The sequence below is a fragment of the Chiloscyllium plagiosum genome, unplaced genomic scaffold (assembly GCF_037043375.1).
Source record: "Chiloscyllium plagiosum isolate Xiang-an unplaced genomic scaffold, Cpla_swu_hap1 HiC_scaffold_1, whole genome shotgun sequence".
Lineage (NCBI taxonomy): Eukaryota > Metazoa > Chordata > Chondrichthyes > Orectolobiformes > Hemiscylliidae > Chiloscyllium > Chiloscyllium plagiosum.
This window is the reverse complement of record NW_028270139.1, coordinates 90,125,773-90,144,359: the sequence shown is the minus strand read 5'-3', so window position 1 is coordinate 90,144,359 and position 18,587 is coordinate 90,125,773. Positions and strand designations below refer to the sequence as shown.

The 18,587-nt window shown below is 42.5% G+C and overlaps 2 protein-coding genes across 4 annotated transcripts in view; both read right to left on the bottom strand.

Annotated features, from left to right (window-relative positions):
- ercc8 (excision repair cross-complementation group 8) overlaps positions 1-18,587 on the bottom strand; it is a 116,302-nt gene that overhangs the window by 20,509 nt on the left and 77,206 nt on the right. The gene's annotated exons all lie outside the window — the stretch shown is intronic.
- Positions 1-18,587, bottom strand: part of elovl7a (ELOVL fatty acid elongase 7a) — a 75,686-nt gene that overhangs the window by 44,326 nt on the left and 12,773 nt on the right. The window contains exon 1 of one of the 3 annotated variants that reach the window (XM_043689338.2): positions 5,185-5,283. The exons of 1 other annotated variant lie outside the window; for it this stretch is intronic. The gene's annotated coding sequence lies outside the window, so the exon portion shown is untranslated. One more of the 3 variants, XM_043689332.2, reaches the window with a different exon arrangement.

Here is an 18,587-nt window from a genome sequence, read left to right as displayed (position 1 = left end):
TGACACCTCATCTGACAGTGCAAGAAATACCTCACTTAGTCTGAAATAGCATTAACCTTAAATCCTCAGACCACTCCATCTGCCAAGCCTATTTTTCAAATGAAATAAAGGCAGCTTCAACATCCTTCATATCAAAATGTGGCAGAGTTTTGACATACTTATACATATCACGATCTTCTCTTTTAGTCTCCATTCTGTTATCTTGACTTTGCTGACGAGGTCGCAACGTCTCAGGTGCACATCCTCTCTCCCTTCGCTCGGCCAAGGTCTGTCTGTGTCTCTCTCTCTCTCTCACACAGTGTCTGTCTGTCTGTCTGTCTCTCTCTCTCTCTCTCTCTCTGTCTGTCTGTGTGTCTCTCTCTTCCAACTCCATCTTCCTCAATAACTGCACTTGTCTGTTTCTCTGATACACCCAAGTCTTTGAGTAATTCCCTTACAATTTCAGCTTTACTCTTGTCCTTGGTTAAACCCAAATCTAACTTTACTTGCTCATTCTAAACACAAGACCTTTTTCTTTCAGTCTAAAACTTTCTTGGCAAAATTGAGCATCATCTTCAAATCCCAGAACCTCTTTAGCAATTTTAAGAGCCATTTCTCTCACTTTTAATTTAAATCAACCACAAGTTACTGAAATTAAGTTAAATATAGATGAGACAATTTATGTAAAGATCTAGCCTGCAGATGTTTAAATCTGCTAGGATTTTCACATCACCAAACCTAAGCAGTTCAAATCCCAACGATGAGCCCCGAAACAGTTACAGCACGGGGTAAACCCTCCTGCTTAAAATTTAAACCAACACAAAAGATTTATCCTGTGCAGTAATTTGTGAAATTTCAAGATGCCAAGAACGAGTCAAAGTAAAAATTAAACAACTTTATTTCTTAAAAGTATAACAGAATAATTAACTATCAACAACTCCTTCCTCTAACCTATCTTTTGCCTTCCCCTTCTATAATACAAGTGCAATAATTTTGTGGGGGGGGGGGTGGGGGGGGTGGGAGAAAGAGCGTGGTTAAGATTTACCAACATTCAACTTTTCAAAAATCAGCCAGACATCAAATCATCTTCTTCGGGATTTCTGCTTCAGGTTACTAATCAATAAAGGTACCTTTAAGAGAGCTATTCTCCAGCCAGTCTGCAGATGCCTGGTAGTTGTTCAATTTTCCCTGCTCTTATATTCCAGCTTTCAACCAAGCATTACATTGTTACCTTATTCAGAACACTTGGTGCTGTCAGGTAGTCCTGCTAGCTTTTAATTCAAAAGGTGCAGTACACCTTCATCTTCATAATATGTCAGTCCTGTCATCCCAGGCATCAGTTGATCAGGCTACCCTGATCAACTCCACTAGTTACATTCTCAAATACTTTTGAATGGATTCTAGCCTTTTTCTTAATACCAACATAGGTTGACTGGCCTGTAATTCCCAGTTTTTTCTATGCCTCCCTTTTTAAATAGGAGGTTACATTAGCTATCTCCTAATCTATGGAAACTGTTCTAAACTGTAAAATCTTTGAAATTAACCACTAATATATTCACTTTTCTAAGACCATTTTCTCAAGTGCTCTCAGATGTAGATCAAGGTCTGGGGATTTATCAGCCTTCAATCCCAACGATTTCTCCAATATCATTTCTTTACTTGGATTTCCTCCCATTGCTCCACCTCACGAAACCCAGTGTTGTGCAACATTTCTGCGATGTTATATGTGAAGACTAAACCAAACTTATTCCCATTCCATCTTATAGAAGTACTGAGTGGAGTTGAATTAGATTTTAAGACTATTGGTTTTGGGAATGCTGGTCTGATTTGATAATTTCAGGTTCTCCAAACTCCGTTCATCGGTGAATGGATCCTTAATTCTAACATCAATAATAAATAAATGGCATGCTCTAGCAATTATCAAGAATGCCTTTCTTTTTATCAAAGTATATCAGTCTGTGCTTCAATTATTGCAGTGCAATGAAACAATAATTTAAAAGTTACAATTCAATATACACAAAAGCAAACACTCAACTTGAAGGTACCCTATCTTTCTTCAAAAGGAAACAGGTTAATACAGGAGAAAAGATTGCAACTCAGTTGTTAAAATCTTAAAATACAATCTGTAAAGCTGCAAAACAGTTTAGGATCCAAACTCTCAAGCACATACATTGAGCTGTCCAACACCAGTTTTTGAAAATTGTTCTGTGGAATGTGATATTACTGACAAAACCAACATTTGCTGCCTAGCGCTAACTGCCTTCCGACTGCGTGACTACTTCATGCATATAGATGGGTAGTTAGTAAACCACATTCACATGTAGACTGGCTCAGGTAAAAATTCCTTTACCTGAACGGGGGACACTCCAAACAAAATTTCATGACAATCTATATGGTTGCCATATTAACTTTGAATTGCAGATTTTTTTTAGAGAATTCAAATTTCATCATCTGTAATGGGAGAATTTGAATATAGGTTTCCAGCACATCAGCTGGTGTCCCTATTATCGCAACAGTGGGGGAGGTGATGGCCTAGTGGTATTATCGCAGGTCTGTTAACTCCAAGATCCAGATAATGTTCTGGGAACCCAGTTTGCATTGGCTGACAATAGAATTTGAACTCAACAAATATCTGGAATTAAAAGTCTAATGACGACCTTGAATCCATTGTCTCATCAGAAAAAAACACATCTGGTTCACTAATGTCCATAAGGAAGGAAACTGTCATCCTTACTTGGTCTGACTTACATGAGATTCCTGACCCATAACAATGTGGTTGGCTCTTAGTTGCCCTCTGGGCAATTAGGGATGGGCAATAAATGCCAGCAATACCCACATCCCCTAAATAAATAAAGAAAAAAATTTCCACTACCCCACCGCCTCTGAATGATACAATACTAACAATGTCGTAAAACAAAACTCCACAAACTAAAAAGAACAGACTCTAAAATCTAAAGCAATATACAAGAAGAAATACAAATAAGTACATATCTATGGAAGATTGTAGAACTTCCTCACAGCTCGAAAAATTACTGACCTTCCTCCACACACAAAAAAACTCATTCTTGACTAACCTAATGCATTCCTTGACAAAGTAACTTAAGTTGTATAAAAGTAACAACCATAAATCATGGCCTGAGAGCAGAATATGTGGAATAGAGGACAAGCAGCAGAATCATTCACAATGAAGCTCGAAAGAGGGTAAATAAACAGGTCAATAGTAGTTATTCAGATCCGTAAAGATTGGGAAGTCAGATTTTCTAAAGAACGCTGAAAATCCAAAAGATTTTCCATTTGCATTTGGAGTCAGGAAAAAATGTAATTTCAAAATTTGCAGCTGACACCGTATTGGTGTATATATTTAATACATGAGCAAAGAGAAAAGAATACAGGAATATTTCATCAAAACTGCAGAATGAAGGGCAATTGATAAATCAATGTCCACATTGACAACTATGGGGTAGCATATTTTATTTGAATAATTATATACCCAATTGTTGCAAATCAAGTGTTTTCAGGAGCAGAGTGATGTAGTAGTATAAATACACACAAGTAGCAGCAGTGTAATCAGGCCATTAAAAATAAAGCAGAGGCTCATTTCTAAAAAAATTGGAAATCACCAAGTTGAACTTGAATAGAATGTTGGTTAGACCTATTAGAATACAATGTGTTGTCCTCCCATTTAGTAAAACGTGCTGCCGCAAGTAGAAGCGGACAGGGATTGACATTTAAGGGGCTTTTGACTAAGCACTGAGGAGGAGAAAAAATACAAGAGTTTGATATGGTTAGAAGAGGTTCATGATGATGATGATGATGATGAACACCGTAGGACGCCTACATAACTCAACACCCTGGTTCCGCGCTGTAACTGTTGTAATAGAGTATTTGCTCTGTCCTGGTAAAGGAAAACAAAAGTCAAAGTTTCTGCTTTAATATCTGGAACTGTTCAAACAAAATCACAAATGTTACGTCTTACTGAAATCTCAAAAACCAAAACTACATTAGTGGTATAACAATCTGCAGCAAAACTGGAATCTTAACATGTGGATTCGCATATTAAACCGAAGTGCGGTGGAAATAAACTCGAACTATCACGACAGGTCTGTAATTAAACACAAGTAAAAGAGCAACGCAAATCTACTTCCGGATTTGATGTACAGCAACTTTTCGGGTGGGTTTTGAAAGCATTTAATACACGAATACTATCTTGGTTGCAGTGACAGAAGCAAGCAGTGTAGCAAACGTATCTCCATAAACAGTAAAGGAGGAAGCGCCATCTGTATTTCAGTATTCATTTTGTATCAACACAAAAGGATATACTTTTAATAGAGCTTAAGTAAAAACTAAAATAACTGAGGAAGGGTCACCGGACCCGAAACGTTAACTTTGATTTCTCTGCAGATGCTGCCAGACCTGTTGAGCTATTCCAGCAACTCCTCTTTTTGAGACAGAGCTTGAGTGGTGTTAATTCGTAGCTACAGTACTTTGCCGAAAAAGTGTTTTAGTAGGAGAAAAAAGTATCGAAAACGAACAACTTCAGAAAAAAACTGCCTTATTTCAGTGTACCTCAGAATCAGTTTACATTTCCAAAGTATTCACTTTATATACGCTTAACATTTCTACAAATTAAAAATAGCATTAATGCACGCAAACTAGAGGGCAGTCTGTAACTTTGAACAAAAATGCGAAATGGAAGAAAAGGCAGAGATCAATGAATTAGCTCGGGCTTAATCAATTAGACGGACCCAACAAATAGAAACACACCCTTGTACAGACATTAGTAGAATTCATGTAAACTGGATTAAACCCGCCACGTTGGGAGCCGATCGACATTCGCAAGTCTTCGAAATCCACCTGTACTTCAATCAGCCCAGGACAGTAACAGGAGACAAGCAACACACCGAATACTTTAATGTTGACTATATTCGATAACAGAGTTCTGTGATCGGCATTACTCACCAACTCTTTTAATTCTGAAAAAGATTGGGAGTCGATGAATGAACCTCCCAACAGTCAAGGTTAACCCAGGAACAAGTTGAGAAGACTCTCGCCTAAATAAATGTTAATCTAATTTAACATTGTTTTTGACTGCTTTACAAATACTCGAACACACACATTTGTTGCTCTTTTTCACCACGGAAACAAATGACCTGTGGTTAGAAATCCAGAATGTTTTAAACAGGTTTAAACTTAGTACTTCCCTACCTGTTGAGCGTGTGCAGGTAAAGCTGCCACTCACTGCCTCACTATTACAAAGACCATTCTGCAGGTTGTGCTGCACTTGACACGTGATGAGGTGGGGTTTCCCTCACGCGGAGTTTGCTATTGGCTGCTCTGTTGCAGCCGCTCTGCAGGTAACGCGGGAGCCCGTGAATGGGTGACACCAACCCACGGAGCAGCTTCAATGTTGACACATTCTTTCATGGAGCACACCCACAATCAATTGTATCACCTCGCTGTTGCAAACATGACACACCCAAGCATTTCAATGAGGTTTAGTCGTATCGGTCAGAAACCAGTTTTTCCAGTAGTGTCGTAAGTAGAATTGTGGTGCATCACGTTTCCTGCATTGCTTTCTCGAAATTTTTTTGGCAGTATCTATGGTTGCAAAATCGATTACAAGGTCTCAACAGGTTGCATTCCAAGCACTTTATTATTTAATACAAACGCAATAAAGTAAAGATCGGATTCACTGAAGCAAGATCTCTCCAAATTGTGCAATTCGGTTGAAATTTCGATGAAAAAATCTACTGGCTGTAAAGCAGGTTTTATCACAAGGGAAAGTAGAAGTCACCACTCAAATGCTGAAATCTGTGGCTCAGGTACAAAACAAAACCTCTCATTCTCGTGGGTTCCCATGTTGTAAGGTGTTACTCACAATAAACTGAAGAAGACATTAGCTCTGATATTTTAAACTACAAATTTCCAGCAATTTGTACCTCAATATTTCCGAAAAGATTTGTATTGTGGTCAAGTTCTGACTCCACTGAGTCCGTTTGTACTGTAGTTTGTACTGCAAACGAAAATAGATAAACGCTTATCTGATTTTGGTAAAAACAATGACTGCAGATGCTGGAAACCAGTTTCTGGATTAGTGGTGCTGGAAGAGCACAGCAGTTCAGGCAGCATCCGAGGAGCAGCGAAATCGACGTTTCGGGCAAAAGTCCTTCATCAGGAATGCTTTTGCCCAAAACGTCGATTTCGCTGCTCAATTGGATGCTGCCTGAACTGCTGTGCTCTTCCAGCACCACTAATCCAGAATCCATCGAGTACAATAGGTGAGTGGGGGAGGGGATGAAGGTGGAGTGGATAGGTGGAAAAGAAGATAGGCAGGGGTAGGACAAGTCATGGGGACAGTGCTAAGCTGGAAGTTTGGAACTAGGGTGAGGTGGGGGAAGGGGAAATGAGGAAACTGTTGAAGTCCACATTGTTGCCCTGGGGTTGAAGTGTTCTGAGGCGGAAGATGAGGCGTTCTACCTCCAGGCATCTGGTGGTGAGGAAGCGGCGGTGAAGGAGGCCCAGGACCTCCATGTCCTCGGCAGAGTGGGAGGGGGAATTGAAATGTTGGGCCACAGGGCGGTGTGATTGACTGGTGTGGGTGTCCCAGAGATGTTCCCTAAAGCGCTCTGCTCGGAGGCGCCCAGTCTCCCCAATGTAGAGGAGACCGCATCGGGAGCAACGGATACAATAAATGATATTGGTGGATGTGAAGGTAAAACTTTGATGGATGTGGATATAGTTGGGTTGGACCAGCAGTTACTACATCATTAAATTGCAGCATCGTAAATGATTCACATAATAACTCAAAATTACATTCTCCAGCTCACGTAAATTTCGATATATATTTGTGCTTGTATTTACAGTCCACGTTATCATGTCATAAAATGCTTAATAAACAAGTTACGTTTTGGAATACAATGTTACATATGCGAACATTGGATTGTCACCACTGATTACAGCAACATACTACTAAGCATCTTCCATTGCAATTACAACACTGACATCTACCCGAGAACAACAAAGAATAGGACAGCACAGGAACAGGCCCTTGGCCCACCAAACCTGGACTGACACACAAAGCCTTGAGAAACTAAAATCGTTCACCCATACAGAATCAGTATCCCTCTATTCCGGTTCTATACATATATCTGTCAAGATGCCACTTAAACATTGCCATTGTTCTTGCCTCCACCACCTCCTCTGATAGCACACTCAAGGTACTTAGCACCCTCTGTGCAAAAAAACTTGCCGCTCACATCTCCTTTAAACTTTCCACCTTTTACCTTAAACACGTGTCCCCAAGTAATTGACATTTCTACCCTGGGAAAAAGACTCCCAACTATCCATTCAATCCATGCCTCTCATAGTATCGTAAACTTATAACAGGTTGTCCCTCAGCTTCCAAGTTCAAGTGAAAACAATCCAAGTTTGTCCAATCTTTCCTCATACCTTGTCCCCTTCAAACCAGTCAACATCAGGGTAAACCTTTCCTGTACTCTCTCCAAAGCCACCAAATCCCTATTGTAACATGGTGACTAAAACTGTACACAATATTCCAAATGTGGCCTATCTAAAGATCTATATAGAGTCATAGAGATGTACAGCACGGAAACAGACCCTTTGGTCCATCTCATCCATGCCAACCAGATATCCCTACCTAATCTAGTCCCACCTGCCAGCACCCGGCCCATATCCCACCAAACACTTCCGATTCATATACCCATCCAGATGCCTTTTAAATGGTGCAATTGTACCAGCCTCCACCACTTCCTCTGGCAGCTCATTCCATACAAGTACCAAAAGTTGCCTCCTAGGTCTCTTTTATATCATTCCCCTCTCACCCTAAACCTATGCCCTCTAGTTCTGGACTCCCCGACCCCAGGGAAAACACTTGGTCTATTTATCCTATCCATGCCCCTCATGATTTTATAAACCTCTACAAGGTCACACCTCAGCTGTCGACGCTCCAGGGAAAACAGCCCCAGCCTCTTCAACCTCTCGTTTTAGCTCAAATCCTCCAACTCTGGCAACATCCTTGTAAATCTTTTCTGAACCCTTTCAAGTTTCACAACATCTTTCCAATAGGAAGGAGACCAGAGTTGCACGCAATATTCCAATCGTGGCCTAACCAATGTCCTGTACAGCTGCAACATGACCTCCCAACTCCCGTACTCAATACTCTGACCAAGAAAGGAAAGCATACCAAATGCCTTCTTCACTATCCTATCTACCTGCAACTCCACTTTTAAGGAGCTATGAACCTGCACTCCAAGGTCTCTTTGTTCAGCAACACTCCCTTGGACCTTACCATTAAGTCCTGCTAAGATTTGCTTTCCCAAAATGCAGCACCTCAAATTTATCTAAATTAATCTCCATCTGTCACCTCTCAGCCCATTGGCCCATTTGGTCAAGATCCTGTTGTAATCTGAGGTAATCTTCTTCGCTGTCCACCACACCTCCAATTTTGGTGTCATCAGCAAACTTACTAACTATACCTCTTACGCTCACATCCAAATCATTTATATAAATGATGAAAAGTAGTGGACCCAGCACCGATCCTTCTGGCACTCCACTGGTCACAGGCTCCAGTCTGAAAAACAACTCTCCATCACCACCCTCTGTCTTCTACCTCTGAGTCAACTCTGTATCCATACGGCGAGTTCTCCCTGTATTTCATGAGATCTAACCTTGCTAACCAGTCTCCAATGGGGAATCTTACTAAAGTCCATAAAGATCACATCTACCGCTCTGCCTTCATCAATCCTCTTTGTTACTTCTTCAAAAAACTCAATCAAGTTTGTGAGACATGATTTCCCACGCACAAAGCCATGTTGACTATCGCTAATTAGTCCTTGCCTTTCCAAATACATGTGCATCCTGTCCCTCAGGATTCCCTCCAACAACTTGCCCACACTGATGTCAGGCTCACTGGTCAATAGTTCCCTGGCTTGTCCTTACCACCTTTCTTAAACAGTGGCACTACATTAGCCAACCTCCAGTCTTCTGGCACCTCACCTGTGACTATTGATGATAAATATCTCAGTAAGAGGCACAGCAGTCACTTCCCTAGCTTCCCACAGAATTCTAAGGTACACCTGATCAGGTTCTAGGGATTTATCCACTTTTATGCATTTCAAGACATCCAGCACTTCGTCCTCTGTAATATGGACATTTTCAAGATGTCACCATCTACGTCCTTACATTCTATATCTTCTATGTCCTTTTCTACAGTAAATACTGATGTAAAGTACTCGTTTAGTATTTGCCCTATCTTCTGCAGCTCCGTACAAAGGCCGCCTTGCTGATCTTTGAGGGGCCTTATTCTCTCCCTAGTTACCCTTTTGTCCTTAATGTATTTGTAAAACCCCTTTGGATCCTCCTTCACCCTATTTACCAAAGCTATCTTATGTTCCCTTTTTGCCCTCCTGATTTCCCTCTTAAGTATACTCCTACTGCCTTTATACTCTTCTAAGGATTCATTCGATCTATCCTGTCTTATACCTTACATATGCTTCCTTCTTCTTCTTAACCAAACCCTCAATTTCTTTAGTCATCCAGCATTCCCTATACCTACCGGCCTTTCCTTTGACCCTAACAGGAATATACTTTCTCATTATCTCATTTCTGAAGGCTTCCCATTTTCCAGCCATCCCTTTCCCTGCGAACATCTGCCCCAATCAGCTTTTGAAAGCTCTTGTCTAATACCATCAAAATTGGCCTTACTCCAATTTAGGACTTCAACTTTTAGATCTGGTCTATCCTTTTCCATCACTATTTTAAAATTAGTAGAATTATGGTCGCTGGCCCCAAAGTGCACCCCCACTGACACCTCAGTCACCTGCCCTGTCTTATTTCCCAAGAGTAGGTCAAGTTTTGCACCTTCTCTGATAGGTATATCCACATATTGAATCAGAAAAGTTTCTTGCACACACTTAACAAATTCCTCTCCATCTAAACCCTTAACACTATAGCAATCCCGGTTTTTGTTTGGAACGTTAAAATTCCCGACCATAACCACCCTATTATTCTTACAGATAACTGAGACCTCCTTACAAATTGGTTTCTCAATTTCCCTCTGACTATTGGGGGGGGGGGGTCTATAATACAATCCCAGTAAGGTGATCATCCCTTTCTTATTTCTCAGTTCCACACAAATAACTTCCCTTGTTCCTAACCATGCCCTGAGTTCATCTGCCTTCCCTGTAAGGCCTCTTGCATTGAAATAAATGCAGTTTAATTATCAGTCCTCCTTGTTCTCTGCTTTGTCCCTGCCTGCCCTCACTGTTTGACTCGCCTTTGTTCTCAACTGTACCAGTCTCAGACTGAAATCTTTCTTTACTATCTCCCTGGGTCCCACCCCCCGACCTTACCAATTTAAATCCTCCCGAGCAGCTGTAGCAAATTTCTCTGCCAGTCTATTCGTCCCCTTCCAATTCAGGTGCAATCCGTCCTTCTTGTACAGGTCACTTCTACCCCAAAACGGCTTCCAATGATCCTTCTCCCATACACCAGCTCCTCAGCCGTGCATTCATCTGCTCTATCCTCCTATTCCTGCCCTCACTAACTCGTAGCACCGGGAGTAATCCAGATATTACTACTCTCAAAGACCTCCTTTTTAAATTCCTGCCTAACTCTCTGTAATCTCCCTGAATAATCTCAACCTTTTCCCTTCCTATGTCGCTGGTTCCCATGTGTACAATGACCTCCTGCTGGTCCCTCTCCCCCGTGAGAACATTCTGCGCTCTCTCTGAGACACCCAGCTGCAACATAACTTGCCAGTTTTTATACTCTATGTCCTGACCAATGAAGGCAAGCATGCCATATGCCTTCTAGACCATCTTATCCACTTGTGTTGCCACTCTCAGGTAACTGTGGACCTGTAAACCCAGATCTCTCTGTATGTTGATGCTTCTACAATTTACTGTACACCTCTCTCCTGTATTAGACCTTCCAAAATGCATCACCTCGCATTTTTTCAGATTAAATGGCATTTCTTCACTCAAGTCTCCAGCCTATCTATATCCTGGCAATTCTCCAAACTGTGTGCATCTCCCCAAACTTTGTATCAGGTGGAAACTTACTAATCAGACCACCTACATTGTCCTCCAAATCATTTCTATATATTGCAAAAAACAGGGGTCTCAGCACCAATCTCTGCAGATCACTAATGGTTACAGATCTCTAGTCAGAAAAACATCCTTCTAACGCTACTGTCCATCTTCTATGTCCAAGCCAGTTCTGTGTCCATTGTACCAGTTCACTGTGGATCCCATGTGACTTCACCTTCTGTATCAATATGGAAAATAGGGGTATGTCCTGGTTGCAGAAGCATGACAAAGCTAAACCAACCAATTACCAGTCCAACAGTCTAGTCTCGATCATCAGAAAAGTGAGGGATGTTGTCACCACAAGTACTATCAAGCAGCACTTCCTCAACTAAACCTGGTCAGTGATCTCCTGTTTGGGTTCTGTCAGTGCCACTCAGATCTTGACATCATTGGTTAGAGTGTCATACAGTAATATAGCATGGACTTGTGCTCTGTTTCACAGAGAATTGACTCCACCCCTGCCATTTCCAATTGTGCCCTACAAGTTGACAGGTGCTCCATACATCATATGGGCCGCACAGTGTCCTCAGGGCAAGGCGAAAGGCAGTAGGGTATGCTTCATGATCAATACCTCCCTGTGCTCAGACGTAGTGACTCTGGCAAACCTTTGCTCCCTGAACCTAGGATACCTTGCAGTAAAATGCCATCCCTAATATTTACCATGTGAGTTCACCTCCACCTTCCTGACAGCAGTTTACATACCACACCATGCGGATGTTAAGATTGCCCTGGATGAAATTTACACCATCACAAACACTCGAGAGACAAAATTCCCTGAGGCCTTATTCATCATAGCTGGCATTTTCAACCAGGATGCTGCCAAAGTACCACCAACACATCTCCTGTCCCAGAGGACCGAACATCCTGGACCACTGATACACAACCATCAAAGACATCTACTGCTCCATATCCTCGCCCACACTTCCAAAAATCAGATCACAGCACTGTGTGCCTCCTCCCAAATTACAAGCAGAAGTTGAAATGGCAGGATCTTTCACAAAAAGGATGGTACAATGCTGGTCCGAGGCAGCAGAAGACCTCGAACTGCTTAGAATCGGTAGACTGAACCATATTCAAGTACTGAGTGGAAAACCTAGAGGAGTACACCACCATTGTCACGGACATCATTAGCAAATGCGTGGAAGACTGTGTACCAAAAAGTCAATCCGAATGTTCCCCAACAGGAAACATTAGATGAACCAGATAATTCACTCCGTACTGAAGACCAGGCATGCAGCATTCAAATCGGACGACCCAGACCTATACAGAAAGTCCAGATATGACCTCCATAAAGCCATCAATGATGCCGAAATGCACTACTGGGCCAAGTTAGAGGCCCAAACCAACCATACAGACTCCCGCTGCCCGTGACAAGGCCTAAATAACATGATGGGATACAAAATGAAGCAGAGCAAGATAGCAGACAAAGACATATCCTTCCCTGATGCGTTCATTGCTTGGTTTCAGCAGAATGTCAGTGGTGTGGGTCACCTGCTGCAACAGTGCCGGAGTCATCTGTGCGCACTGTCACTGCCGCAGATCTTCCTTGGAGTCAACCCAAGGAAAGCAACACGTCCAGACAGAGTCCCCGGCTGAGCACTTAGATCCTGTGCAGACCAACTGGTGGAAGTATTCACCGACAACATCTCCCTCTTATAAGCCAACAACCACACCTGCTTCAAGAAGACCACCATCAACCCTGTACCTAAGAAAGCACATGCAATGTGCCTTAATGACTACCGCCCAGTTGCCTTAACCTCCATAATCATGAGCTTCTTCAAGGGGCTGGTCATGGCCCACATCAACTCCAGTCTCCCAGCCTGCCTACAATTTACCCACTAATGTAACAGGTCCAGTGGATACCATTTCCCTATCCCTGCACTAATCCCTGGAAATCTGAAAACAGGTCAGAGGCTAGCAATACTGGGAAAGCAATATTGGGCAAGTAACCCACCTCCTGGCTTCCCAAAGCCTGTCCACCATCAACAAGGCACAAGTCAGGAGTGTGATGGAATACTATCTTCTTGCTTGGGTGAGTGTAGCTTCAAGAGCACTCAAGAAGCTTGACATCATCAAGGGCAAAGCAGTCTGCTTGATTGACACTACATCCACAATGCTCAGTAGCAGCAGTGTGTACCATCCAACAAGATGCACTGTAGAAATTTGCCAAAGATCCTTAGAAAGCACCTGTCAAACCCAAAACCACTTCCATCTACAAGGACAAGGGCAGCAGATACATGGGAACATCACCTGCAAGTTCCCCTCCAAGCCACTCACCATCCTGACTGGGAAATATATCCCCATTCCTTCACCGTGACTGGGTAAAATCCTGGAATTCCCTATCTATGGGCATGTGGATCATCCTATAGTAGCTGGACTGCAGCGGTTCAAAGTAGCAACTCATCATCACCTTCTTAATGGCAATTAGGAATGGACAATAAATGATGACCAGCCAACAACACCCATGTCCTACAAGTAAACAAAATGGCTCAAACATATAACCATCGGTTCAAGGATAATAGATCAACCAATTCAGAAAAACTGACAGTTTATTGAATAAACTGAAATAATTTTCAAATAAAAGTATACACTGTGTACAAAACAGCTGCTTTTATTATCCTGAAACAAACAGTAAAATACAAAATTAAAATGTGTTTCAAAGTAAAACAGGTGAAATAACTCTCAATATTCAAACATTGAATATTACTGAAGGTTTGCGTACTCAAAAATGTTTAACCTCCACAAAACACAGAATAAGTCTGTTGACCCTCATTGATACATGCAGCAATGGAAATTTTAGAACAATTGAAATATTTGGAGAATGCTCTCAAAACACAATTATCATCTTATTCAAATAAGGAGATCAAAACTCTACACTACTCCAGACATGATATCATTGATGTCCTGTACATCTTTACTAAAGGTTTTTCTGTTTTTACATTCCATTCCTCTCAGAATCAGGGACAGCATTTGCCTTCCTGTTTGTCTACTTGCTGTACCTGCATACTAACATTGTGATTGATGTACCAGCGCATCGAGATCCTTCCATATCTATATTCAGACCTCTGCCACTGGTCCTTTAAGGTAGTAGTATAGGTCAAAAAAGTGGTTTAAAAGGCATTTGGCATTCTTATCTTTATTAAGTAAGACACAGAGATTAAAAACACTAAGGTTATACTGGAATTGGTTACGCCATAGCTAATATATTGTGTGCAGTTTTGGAATCCACATTCTAGGAAGAATGTGATAGCACTGAACAGGGTCCAAAAGATGTTTACCAGAGTATTTCCTGGACTGGAGAGTTTCAGCTATGAAGAGAGATTGGACAGACTGGGATTGTTTTCCTTTCAGCAGAGGAGGTGGAAGAAGGGACGTGAATTAGGTGTACAAAATTATGAGGGCATGGAGAGGGATAATGGGAAAAAAAACATTTCCCCTTGATAGAGCAATCAATGACCAGGAAGCATAGATTTAAGGTAAGGAGCAGAAGGTTTACAGGAGCTGTGAGGAAACACTTTTTCATCTGGAGGGTGGTGGAAATCTGGAGTCACTGGTTGTAAGGGTGGTAGAAGCAGAAACTCTCATAATATTTAATAAATATTTGGTTATGCCCTCACAATACCAAGGCATGCAGTGGCATGGGCCAAGTGCTGGAAAAAGGATTAGAATAGTTCGGTGGTTATTTTTGACTGGGGTGATGCAATGGGCCGAAGGGTTTTATTCTGCTCTGTCGACATTGATCATTCTATGACATTTTTCCGACATTATACTCTATCATTTCATTACTCCACGAACATAAACTAAATATATGCTTTTACAGCTATCTACCTTATTTTAACAGTTTCTTTTTCTCACTATCTTGTCATGAGCAGTAAATCTTGCTACCAAAGATTTTGGTCCCCTTATCCATGACATTGATTTCGATTGGAAGTAATTATGGTCCCAAAACTGATCCTTACAAATTATAGCTTGTCAAGCCAAGAAAAGCCACATTTATCTTGATTGTTTCCGGTTGCCTAACCAGTCCTTTATCAACATGAATGTTACTCTCGACACAACTGGCTGTTATTTTGTGAACTAAACTTTAATATTTATTTTATTCCATTCTCTACTCAATTCATCTGGTACCTTATCAAATGTCTTTTGGAAATTCATCTGTGCAACAACTACAGATTCCTTTTTATCTATCTTGTTTCTTGCTATATCAAAGAACTGTAATAAATTAAACTTGACACCCCTTCCACAAAATCACATTAATTCTTCCTGATCCCATTATGATTTTCTTAGTATCTGGCTGAAACCTCCTTAGTGATGGGAGTTACCTACAGTTTCCTGCTTCCTTTCTTTCTTAAATGAGTGTTACATTTGCGAATTGCCAATCTGTTGGGATCCATCCTAAACCTAAAGAATTTTGGAAGATTATAACATATATTAGATAGTACAAATTTCTCCAGCAGTTTATCCATGACCTTGTTAATTGTTTTACTTTCCTCTCTCCACTTTGCATTTGGATTTTCAAGAAATTTTATCTTGTTTAAAACAGGCAAAATATCTGTTCAAAGCTTCCATGATTTCCTTGTTTTATCTTATTTGCATTTAAAAGTTTAGTTTTAAACACTTTTCACCATCAAGCTGCGTGTGAAATTCAATTATGTTCGATCAGTGTTGCTCGGAACCTCTTTTACGATAAGTCTCATGACTGGAACAAAGTCTGCCAGGTGGATTTCATAGAATAGGAGTTTCCTGATTGGACCAGGTTAACAGCCTCAATCAGGGAATCATAAATGATAGGTACAAACAGGAACGTCACAACATGGGTGCGAGGGGAAAAAATAATAAGCACTACCACAGTTAGGCAGTAGTGTGGGGGGTAATTAAAAAAAAATTAAAAAAATAAACACGAGTGTCAGGCATCCTGTTCACTCTGGAAAAAAACAGGAACGTCAGGGGTTCTGCTCAATCTAGGAACTGGATCTGTGTTAGCTAGGACAGTGTCATGTACTATGCACATGTAAATAAAGGGTGACAGGATATTGGCCCTTGTGGAGTTATTTCAGTAGCAATGAGAAAAACAGGCCCCAGAAGAGATTCACTCACAATAGTTGTCTGTGAATTGGGGTACGCATTTCTGGCATTATGCTACTATTTGGGAAGCTTGACTTGTTTGATGCTGCCGTCGATTTGGCCCAGTATGTGGAAAGAAGGTGTTACTTTTTTCCAGGCAATTGCTATTGGGGTAGTCAAAAAGCGACAATCATCCTGGCAGCGTGCGAACCTGCAGCTTTTTCAGTTAAGAGTCTACTTTCCCGGAGGTACCAGACACTAATACCTTTCAAGAGTTAACGGATTTAGCTAAGGAATATTATGAACAAGCCTTCTCTAATTCTGAGACACTATCAGTTTTACTTGACAGTTCGAGAACTAGGGGAATCTGTATTGTGATATTTGATGAGGTTAAGATTGCTAGCAGAGGCATGAGATTTTGGTTTAACCCGAAGTGAGATGCTGAGAGATAAATGAGGTGACCATGCAAAAGTGTCTACTAGCTGAAGCACAACTGGACTTTGAGCAGACACTACAGCTGGCTTTGTTATTAGAAAAAGTGACAAGTGGAGCTTATGAATTACAGGGTATTCCGATTGGAGTTGACACCCTCACCTACACCGACTGAGCTTGGGGACCACCACTTGAGTGAGGGCAGTTGCATAGCCTCACACAGGATTTATACTGAAAAGGACTCTTGGTCAGATCACAGCAAAACTCCAAAACATAGCCAAGCTTCAGCCAAATGATTAAAATTTTGTCAAGGATCCGGGCGGACAGGCCATCGTAGTTGCTGCCAGTATGAGCACTCGAGACAGCAAAGTCCCACTCGACCTGAATTGAGTAAAAGAACACATTGCTGACAATGTGTTGCTGGAAAAGCGTAGCATCCAAGGAACAGGAGAATCGACGTTTCGGGCATAAGCCCTTCTTCAGAAATGAGGAAAGTGTGTCCAGCAGGCTAAGATAAAAGGTAGGGAGGAGGAACTTGGGGGAGGGGTTTTGGAAATGCGATAGATGGAGAGAGGTCAAGGTGAGGGTGATAGGCCGGAGTGGGGTGGGGGCGGAGAGGTCAGGAAGATGATTGCAGGTTAGGAAGGCGGTGCTGAGTTTGAGGGATTTCACTGGGACAAGATGGGGGGAGGGGAAATGAGGAAACTGGAGAAATCTGAGTTCATCCCTTGTGGTTGGAGGGTTCCCAGGCAGAAGATGAGGCGCTCTTCCTCCAACCGTCGTTATCTCGGGTGACCGAATCGACACGGACATCTACTATAAACCGACCGACTCCCACAGCTACCTAGACTACACCTCCTCCCACCCTGCCTCCTGTAAAAACGTCATCCCATATTCCCAATTCCTTCGTCTCCGCCGCATCTGCTTCCAGGAGGACCAGTTCCAAAACCGTACAACCCAGATGGCCTCCTTCTTCAAGGACCGCAATTTCCCACCAGACGTAGTCGACGATGCCCTCCACCCCATCTCTTCCACTTCCCACTCCTCCGCCCTTGAGCCCCGCCCCTCCAACCGCCACCAGGACAGAACCCCACTGGTCCTCACCTACCACCTCACCAACCTCCATGTACAACGTATCATCCGCCGTCATTTCCGCCACCTCCAAACGGACCCCACCACCAGGGATATATTTCCCTCCCCTCCCCTATGAGCGTTCCGAAAAGACCACTCCCTCCGTGACTCCCTCGTCAGGTCCACACACCCCACCAACCCAACCTCCACTTTTCCCTGCAACCGCAAGAAATGCAAAACTTGTGCCCACACCTCCCCCCTTACTTCCCTCCAAGGCCCCAAGGGACATTTCCATTTCCGCCACAAATTCACCTGCACCTCCACACACATCATCTATTGCATCCGCTGCACCCGATGTGGCCTCCTCTATATTGGGGAGACAGGCCGCCTACTTGCGGAACGTTTCAGAGAACACCTCTGGGACACCCGGACCAACCAACCCAACCACCCCGTAGCCCAACACTTTAACTCCCCCTCCCACTCCACCAAGGACATGCAGGTCCTTGGACCCCTCCATCGCCAGACCATGGCAACACGACGGTTGGAGGAAGAGCGCTTCATCTTCTGCCTGGGAATCCTCCAACCACAAGGGATGAACTCAGATTTCTCCAGTTTCCTCATTTCCCCTCCCCCACCTTGTCTCAGTCAAATCCCTCGAACTCAGCACCGCCTTCCTAACCTGCAATCATCTTCCTGACCTCTCCGCTCCCCCGACCCCCCCCATTCCGGCCTATCACCCTCACCTTGACCTCCCTCCACCTATCGCATTTCCAAAGCCCCTCCCCCAAGTCCCTCTTCCCTACCTTTTATCTTAGCCTGCTGGACACACTTTCCTCATTCCTGAAGAAGGGCTTATGCCCGAAACGTTGATTCTCCTGTTCCTTGGATGCTGCCTGACCTGCTGCGCTTTTTCAGCAACACATTTTCAGCTCT